This window comes from Castor canadensis, chromosome 12 (assembly GCF_047511655.1).
Source record: "Castor canadensis chromosome 12, mCasCan1.hap1v2, whole genome shotgun sequence".
Taxonomy (NCBI): domain Eukaryota; kingdom Metazoa; phylum Chordata; class Mammalia; order Rodentia; family Castoridae; genus Castor; species Castor canadensis.
This window is the reverse complement of record NC_133397.1, coordinates 112,974,693-112,985,078: the sequence shown is the minus strand read 5'-3', so window position 1 is coordinate 112,985,078 and position 10,386 is coordinate 112,974,693.

The following is a 10,386-nucleotide window of genomic DNA, read 5'->3' as shown; positions in this document are numbered from 1 at the left end:
GTCCTACCATGATGTTCTATCTTTGCCTAAGGCTGAAAGAATGGGGCCATCCGATGTTGGATTGGACCCATCCAAAACTATGAGCCAAAATAAACATTTTCTTTTCATAATATTGTCTCAGGGATTTCATTATGGAGACAGAAAGCATAGTAATACATAGAAAGTATGAGAAAATAAAGGTCAATGAGTATAAAGTTTCAGTTATGTAAGATGAGTAAGCCTGGAGATAAAATGTACAACATGAGGAGTATAGTCACTAACATTGTATTGTGTAATACACAATATGGGGTGCATAGATGATAATTAGCTTGACTGTAGTAATCACTTCACCGTGTGTATTTATATCGAAACATCATGTTGTGCCCGGCGCAAGTGGTTCACGCCTGTATTCCTAGCTACTCAGGAGGCAGAGATCAGGAAGATAGTGGCTCAAAGCCAGCCTGGGGAAATAGTTTGTAGGACCCTATCTTGAAAAAAAGAAAAAGAAGCTCACAAAAAAGGGTTGGTGGAGGGGCTCAAGGTGTAAATCCTGTGTTTGAGCCCCAGTGCTGGGGGAAAAAAAGCATATCATGTTGTATACTTTAAATATATGTAATAAAAATAAATAAACAACACATAGGCAACCGGGTATGTATATAATCGGTTTCTTGAATAGCGAAGGAAACTACAAATAATTGGTAATAGGTACTAAGTGAATATGGTGGCCAGATTCATGCCATGAGTAGTTGCCAGGTGACCTTAAGATATCATCAGGTGAAATCTGTTCATCATAAATAGTTTTACTGGCAATGCCCAATAGTCTAAAAGAGGTAAACCCGTACATTTGGGTGGATTGCCTGGAATAACTACAACCTGGAGTCCCATATCAAATAAAGGTAGAAAATGTTATCTATTTTTAGAGTTCCAGTAAACAACCAGAGTCATAAGGGGTGATTTTCCTTGTGTGGTTAACAAGTCCTGGTGACTGGATAACTCCCTATTGGAGAAACCATGACAGGTGGCAGTGGCCAGTTTTATAAGGTATGAGCCAGAAGCTTCATTGGGTGGACTTAGGGGAGTGTTTCCATGAGCTGCCAGATCTATGGACAAGTGATGAAGCCCTTTTGATATAGTCTCTTTCAGTTGTCACAGTTTGGAAGCAATCTCCCTAGTAATTATTCATGAGGTGTGTGGAGGTGTCTCAAATGCTAGCAAACAGAGTGAACAGGAGCACCCACAGGCAGTAAGTGGAAACTAGAAGCCAAAACAGAGAGGAGAATTGAGTAGCAGAGGTGTTGGGAGAGCCTGTATAACACAAAGTGAGTTTTTCTCAGTCATAATTTGTCAATCGGGGTAGGTGAAGCCCTCATGTCATGCTAGATCAATCCATTAATGATCTCCACCATGATATAGGACATAAGAATAAGGCAAAGCAACACCATTCTGTAGTTGGGAGAGGATCTCTGCAAGAACAAGAATAAATCCCTGGACTTCTGAGTCAAAGAGGGCTTTTGCTGAATCTGGATATAACCAGGGCTGCTCTGGGTTCAGTTCCAGTACCAAGTGAGGGGGAGGGAAAGAGAAAGGTAGAGGGAGAGAGGGAAGGGGAGAGGGAGAGGGAGAGGGAGAGGGAGAGATAGATACAGGGTACTCCTTGTCTAAATTTTACACCAATTCTGTTGAGAAGTCCATAGTCTTGCTGGATAATTTTCTATTGGTTATCTGTGTTGACCACAATGGAAGGATGTGCTTGGCTTTAAGCCTTGAAAATCAAAGTCAATAAGGAAAAAAGCTTTTGGGTTCTGAAGAGTGGTAGAAGTTTTGGGTTCTTTATCTGAAGCTCCATAAAAATTGTTGGGCCTCCTTATCCAGCCTGCCCCAGTTTGGAGGGTGCCCTTCACCTTCTTTGTGTGAATTTGGCTTCAAAATGTAAAAATTGAGCTCAAAGAACAAAGGATCTTTAGTAATGTGAGTATGCAGCTTCATATCTGGATCAATTCTCAGGAGCTTTGAGCCTGCATCAAACAATCTCAGTGATCAACCAACAGCAACTTTCTCATATTTCTGAACAAAATCTTTAAGAATAATTTGAATTTCTAGACTCCTAAAATCAGAAGTTTCACTTTCTAGTTCCTTGTGCTTTTTAAAAAATAAATTATATATATATATATGTATATATATATATATATATATATATAATGTGTACAACTCTCACCACTTCTGTTTATCATAGTACTAGAAGTACTAGCATGAACAATTAGAAAAGAAATAAAAAGCTTTCAAATAATAAAGGAAAAAAATTTATTCCTGTTTGCAGAGGACATGATCCCATATGTAGAAAATCCAATGGTACGTGAAGGCATGGCTCAAGTGATAGAGTACTTGTCTAGCAAGTGTGAGGCCCTGGGTTCAATCACCAGTATTTCCAAAAAAAAAAAGAGTAAATTCAATTTCAAGTTTTTAAAAATCAGTTGCATTTCTTTATGTCATACAAAGAAATTGAGAAATTTCTGTGAAATTCCCCTATTTGTTAAAGTATTACAATGATTAAATTACTTAGGAACAAATTTATCCAGGGGAGTAAAAAACCTATTTTTATGAAATGTAACCCACAAGCTCATATGTTGAAGGCTTGATCCTTAGCTCATGGTCCTGTTCTAGGAGGTGGTGGAAACTTTAAGAAGTGGGGCCTAGTTGGAGGAAGTAGATCACTGGGAGATCACAGGGGTGTGCCTTTGAAGGGTAGCTTACCCCTGGTGTCTCCTTCTCCTTTTCCTCCTCCTCCTCTTTCCTCCTCCTTTTCTTCTTTCTCCATTTCCTCTTCTCCTTCCCTCCTCCCATTTCCCCTCCTCCTCTTTTTTCTCCTCCTCCTCTTTCTTCTTTTTTTCTTCTTCTTTTCCTTCTTCTCCTTCTCCTTCCTCTTCCTCTTCCTTCTCTTCTTCCTAATTCTCTCTCTCTCTCTCTCTCTCTCTCTCTCTCTCTCTCTCTCTCTCTCTCCCTCTCTCTCTCTCTCTCTCCCTCTCTCTCTCTCTCTCTCTCTTTCTCTCTCTTTCCCTCCCTCCTTTCTGGCCACCATGAGGTGAGCAACTTTGCTATGCCATGCCCTGCTACAATGATGTTATGTCTCATTATAGCACAGGAAACATGGAGCCAGCTGACCATGAACTGAAACCATGAACACTCTTAGCCTCCCCTAAATTGTTTTCTCGGGCATTTTTGTCACATTATTAAAAATGATTAACAAATAAAGTGGTATCAGAATTGGGACTACTGCTGTGACTACATGAAAAATTGATCAGACACCTTCAGAACAAGTGCAGGTATTTGGGAAGGTTTGGAGACATAGGCTAGGATGCTATCAGCAGAACTTAATAAGTGTGAGATTCCAAGATAGCAGCTAGAGGAAGGAAGCAGAAAGCATGCCTCCTATAGTGAAATCTTGGAAGATGCTGGAGACACACCTTGCAGGCCAAACCACCCAGAAGAGGCAAAATTTTGACCCCTCCACACCTCCAGCCAGCGCAGAGAATCTCCACTTCACGTTAAACAGAGAAACCAGGAGAGCCCCGGGCTGCCAGTTGCCCGCGCCCAGATGGCTTGGGAAGACATGGACCAGTTTTGTTCTACTTTATGCATCCCCTTTGATGAGACAACTACAGAACAACATCTGATGCACCATCTCCAGGATTGGAGACTGAGACGGACACCAAAATTATTAAGACTGAAACTTCATTGCATTTGAACTTGGAGGGTTTTTTTTAATTTTCTATTTTTCATTTTGTTTTACTTTACATATATATATTTTTTTTTCAATCCTCTCTCTGTCTCTCTAATGACTGTTCAGCTTACTGTTGATTAGTACACTAACACTCCCTGTTTATACCTTTGAAACTTTTTTGTTTGATTCCTTGTTTTGTTTTTTCCTACTTGTCTGTTTGTTTGATTCTCCCTTTTCTTTAACTTCTTGCTTTCCATCTCCTCTCACCCTTCCATTCTAAATATTACCATTGTTATTATCACAAGCTAGAAAATACTTAAATGCACACAGTACAGGGACAGTAACAACACCAAGGACAATAATGGGAAGACAGAAAAAACAGGGAAACCAGTTTCCCCACAGCAAAAAATTAGTACAGGAACCAGAGGGGAATGAAGAAAACAGATACTCAGATACAGACTACAACAAAATGAAGATAAACTATGCCAAAGAACCCAATGAAGCCCACAAGAATAATTTAAAAGAAGACATACTACAGGCACTCAATGAGAATTTTATAGAGATGATACTGGATATGGTCAACAAAAATGTACAGGAGACACTCAAGAAATTCCAAGACAACAAAAATAGAGAATTTGAAAAAGCAAAAGAAGAAAAAAAGGAAACCATAGAAGCACTGTATAAACACCAAAGTGAAATAGAGAACCCAATGAATAAACAGATAAATGAACTCAGGACAAAAATACACAACATTAAAGAGGAAACAAACCAGGATATGGAAAACCTCAGAAAAAAGAACGAAACAGAACTGTAAAACAAAACGGAAGGCCAATCCAGCAGATTAGAACAAATAGAAGACAGAATCTCAGAACTTGAAGATGAAATGGTAATTAAAGGAAAAACCAAAGAAATATTACTTAAACAACTCAAGATCTGTGAAAAGAAAATGCAAGAACACACAGACTCCATCAAAAGACCAAATCTAGAGAAAGACACTCCCATACAGATGCAAGAGGCCTCAAGGACACCAAACAGACCAGATCAAAATAGAACTACCCCACGACATATCATCATTAAAACAACAAGTTCAGAAACTAGGGAAGGAATATTGAAGGCTGTAGAGAGAAAAAACAAATAACATACAAAGGTAAACTCATCAAAATCACAGCAGAATCTCAACAGAAACATTAAAAGCAAAAAGAGTGTGGGGTGAGATCTTCTGGGCACTAAGTGAAAATAACTTCAACCCCAGGATACGCTACCCAGCAAAACTATCATTCAAAATAGATGGAGCAATAAAAGTCTTCCATGATAAGCAGAAACTAAAACAATATGTGACCACAAAGCCACCACTACAAAAGATTCTTCAAGGGATTCTGCACACAGAAAATGAAACCCAACTTAACCATGAAAAACAGGCAGCACCAAACCACAGGAAAAGAAAAAGCAAGAAAGTAGAGAGTAACCTCAAATAGGTACACACAATCAAACCTTCAAACAACTAAGACAACTAAATGGCAGGAATCACCACATACCTATCAGTACCAACACTTAATGTTAACGGAGGTAATTCACCCATCAAAAGGCACTGTTTGATGAAGTGGATTAAAAAGGAAGATCCAACAATTTGTTGCTTACAGGAAATCCATCTCACTGATGAAATAAGCATAGGTTTAGGATGAAAGGCTAGAAGAAGACTTACCAAGCCAATGACCCCCAAAAACCAGCAAGAGTAGCAATACTTATCTCTGACAAAGTGGACTTCAAACCTACATTGATGAAATGAGATAAAGAAGGATATTCCATACTAATAAAAGGGGAAATAGACCATAAGGAAATAATAATCCTCAACCTATATGCACCCAATGTCAATGCACCCAATTTCATCAAACATACCCTGAAAGACCTAAAAGCATATATTAACGCCAACACAGTGGTTGTGGGAGACTTTAACATCCCATTATCATCAATAGATAGGTCATCCAAAAAAAATCAATAAAGAAATCCAAGATCTAAAATATACAATAGATCAAATGGACCTACTTGATGTCTGCAGAACATTTCATCCAACTTCTACACAATATACATTCTTCTCAGCAGCCCATGGAACCTTCTCCAATATAGATCATATCCTAGGGCACATAGCAAGCCTCAGCAAATACAAGAAAATAGAAATCATACCATGCATACTATCTGATCACAATGCAGTAAAAGTAGGACTCAACAACAAAAGTAAAGACAAAAAACATGCAAACAGCTGGAAACTAAATAACTCATTACTTAATGAACAATGGGTCATCGATGAAATAAAAGAGGAAATTAAAAAGTTCCTAGAAGTCAATGAAAATGAAAACACAACCTACCGGAACCTATGGGACACAGCAAAGGCAGTCCTGAGAGGACAGTTTATAGCCGAAAGTGAATACATTAAAAAGACTGAAAGATGCCAAATCGGTGACCTAATGAAACATCTCAAACTCCTAGAAACACAAGAACAAGCAAATTGAAAAACAAATAGAAGGAGAGAAATAATAAAAATAAGAGCTGAAATCAACAAAATGGAAACCAAAAAGACCATACAAAGAAATAATGAAACAAAAAGTTGGTTCTTTGAAAAAATAAACAAGATTGATAGATTTCTGGCAAACCTGATTAAAATGAGGAGAGAAAAACCCCAAATTAGTAGAATCAGGAATGCAACAGGAGAAATAACAACAAACACCATGGAAGTCCAGGAAATCATCAGAGACTACTTTGAGAATCTATATTCAAATAAATTTGAAAATCTTAAACAAATGGACAGATTTATAGATACATATGACCATTCAAAACTGAACCAAGAGGATATTAATCACCTGAATAGATCTATAACACAAAATGAAATCGAAGCAGCAATCAAGAGTCTCCCAAAAAAGAAAAGTCCAGGACCTGATGGATTCTCTGCTGAATTCTATCAGACCTTTAAAGAAGAACTGATACCAACCATCCTTAAACTGTTCCACAAAATAAAAAGGGAATGAAAACTGCCAAACACATTTTATGAAGCCAGTATTACACTTCTCCCAAAACCAAACAAAAACACCTCCAAAAAGGAGAACTATAGGCCAATCTCTTTAATGAACACTGATGCAAAAATCCTCAACAAAATAATGGCAAACTGAATTCAACAACACATCAAAAAGATTATTCACCACGACCAAGTAGGCTTCATCCCAGGAATGCAGGGGTGGTTCAACATACGAAAGTCAATAAACATAATAAACCACATTAACAGAAGCAAAGACAAAAAACACTTGATCATCTCAATAGATGCAGGAAAAGCCTTTGATAAGATCCAACACCATTTCATTATAAAAGCTCTAAGAAAACTAGGAATAGAAGGAAAGAACCTCAACATTATAAAAGCTATATATGACAAACCTGCAGTCAGCATTATACTTAATGGAGAAAAACTGAAACCATTCCCTCTAAAATCAGGAACCAGACAAGGATGCTCACTATCTCCACTCCTATTCAACATAGTACTGGAATTCCTGGCCAGAGCAATTAGGCAAGAAGAAGGAATAAAAGGAATAAAAATAGGTAAAGAAACTGTCAAAATATCCCTATTTGCAGATGACATGATCCTATACCTTAAAGACCCAAAAAACTACTCAGAAGCTTCTAGACATCATCAATAGCTACAGCAAGGTAGCAGGATATAAAATCAACATAGAAAAATCATTAGCATTTCCTTACACTAACAATGAGCAAACTGAAAAAGAATGTATGAAAACAATTCCATTTACAATAGCCTCAAAAAAATCAAATACCTAGGTGTAAACCTAACAAAATATGTGAATGACCTCTACAAGGAAACTATAAACTTCTGAAGAAAGAGATTGAGGAAGACTATAGAAAGTGCAGAGATCTCCCATTCTCATGGATTGATAGAATCAACATAGTAAGAATGTCTATACTCCCAAAAGTAACCTACATATTTAATGTAACTCCCATCAAAATTCCAATGACATTCATTAAAGAGATTGAAAAATCTACTGCTAAATTTATATGGAAACACAAGAGGCCACGAATAGCCAAGGCAATACTCAGTCAAAAGAACAATGCAGGAGGTATCACGATACTCGAATTCAAACTATATTACAAAGCAATTACAATAAAAACAGCATGGTACTGGCACAAAAAAAGAAATGAAGACCAGTGGAACAGAATAGAGGACCCAGATATGAAGCTACACAACTATAACCACTTGTCTTTGACAATGGAGCTAAAAATATATGATGGAGAACTAGCAGCCTCTTCAACAAAAACTGCTGGGAAAACTGGTTAGCAGTCTGCAAAAAACTGAAACTAGATCCATGTATATCACCCTATACCAAGATTAACTCAAAATGGATCAAGGATCTTAATATCAGACCCCAAACTCCAAAGTTGATACAGGAAAGACTAGGAAATACTCTGGAGTTAGTAGGTATAGGTAAGAACTTTCTCAACGAAACCCCAGCAGCACAGCAACTAAGAGATAGCATAGATAAATGGGACCTCATAAAACTAAAAAGCTTCTGTTCATCAAAAGGAATGGTCTCTAAACTGAAGAGAACACCCACAGAGTGGGAGAAAATATTTGCCAGCTATACATCACACAAAGGACTGAAACCAGAATATATAGGGAACTTAGAAAACTAAATTCTCCCAAAACTAATGAACCAATAAAGAAATGGGCAAGTGAACTAAACAGAACTTTCTCAAAAGAAGAAATTCAAATGGCCAAAAAACACATGAACAAATGCTCACCATCTCTAGCAATAAAGGAAATGCAAATTAAAACCACACTAAGATTCCACCTCACCCCTGTTAGAATAGCCATCATTAGCAACACCACCAACAACAGGTGTTGGTGAGGATGCGGGGAACAAGGAACCCTCTTACACTGTTGGTGGGAATGTAAACTAGTATAACCACTCTGGAAAACAATTTGGAGGCTACTTCAAAAGCTAAACATTGATCTACCATTTGATCCAGCAATACCACTCTTGGGGATATACCCAAAAGTCTGTGACACAGGTTACTCCAGAGGCACCTGTACACCCATGTTTATTGTGGCACTATTCACAATAGCCAAGTTATGGAAACAGCCAAGATGCCCCACTACTGACGAATGGATTAAGAAAATGTGGTATCTATACACAATGGAATTTTATGCAGCCATGAAGAAGAACAAAATGTTATCATTCGCTGGTAAATGGATGGAATTGGAGGACATCATTCTGAGTGAGGTTAGCCTGGCCCAAAAGACCAAAAATAGTATGTTCTCCCTCATATGTGGACATTAGATCAAGGGCAAACACAACAAGGGGATTGGATTTTGAGCACATGATAAAAGCAAGAGCACACAAGGGAGGGGTGAGGATAGGTAAGACACCTAAAAAACTAGCTAGCATTTGTTGCCCTTAATGCAGAGAAACTAAAGCAGATACCTTAAAAGCAACTAAGGCCAATAGGAAAAGGGGACCAGGAACTAGTGAAAAGGTTAGATCAAAAAGAATTACTCTAGAAGGTAACACACACACACACAGGAAATCAATGTGAGTCAACTCCCTGTATAGCTATCCTTATCTCAACCAGCAAAAACCCTTGTTCCTTCCTATTATTGCTTATACTCTCTCTTCAACAAAATTAGAGATAAGGGCAAAATAGTTTCTGCTGGGTATTGGGGGGTGGGGGGGGAGAGGGAGGGGGCAGAGTAGGTGGTAAGGGAGGGGGTGGGGGCAGGGGTTAGAAATGACCCAAGCCTTGTATGCACATATGAATAATAAAACAATGAAAAAATAAAAATTAAAAAAAAAACAGAAGAACACAAAAGTAAAGGGATAATAAAATATATAACAAATATCAACCAAAGGATAACTATACTACTATCATGTAAAAATAAAATTTGGCTGCTAAAAAAAAAGAACTTAATGAGTGACTCTCAGAAAACCAGAATGTTGATAGGAATGTACTCATGAGGTTTCAGATGGTCATGAGGACTTTAGTGGGAATTGGACTAGAGAACATTTATGCTTCCTTCTGGCAAATGACATATCTATATTTTTTTTTCCTCAGGTCATATAATTTATTGCAGTTAGCACACAGTTTAAAAATTCACCAACACACCAATAGTACAAAACTAAACAGCATTATAAGTTATTCCCCTCAGGAAAATAAAACAGACTGTGATTGTCAAAGCTAGTTGTCAGTCTAAGTTTTCGAACAAAGGAAGAATGTGAAACTAAGTAAAGGAAAAAGCAATCACTCACAACGACCACAAAAAGAAAATCCAAAAGAAAGTCCGTTTTCTCACAGACATTGATTGTCTTCTCTAAATTAATACAAATTATTTAACATAAACTGTATTTAAAAAAAAAACTAGAAACTCTTCAAGTAACTAAAGACAATGCTCCAAGGCCATTTTTCACAGCTTTTTTGTTTGTTTGTTTGCTTTAAATGCAATTACAGCCAAATTAACACACGTTTGACCAAATATTTCCAAAACAGTCCAGCAACACACAATGGAGTTTTCCATTCATTATCTTAAGCACAAAAATAGGCTGTTTACAGTAGTTAAGGCGATCAAATCTTAAACAAAAACAATTTTAAAAAAAGGAAACCAGCAAATGTCCTCCATGCTCCTTCCATAGACCTTATTT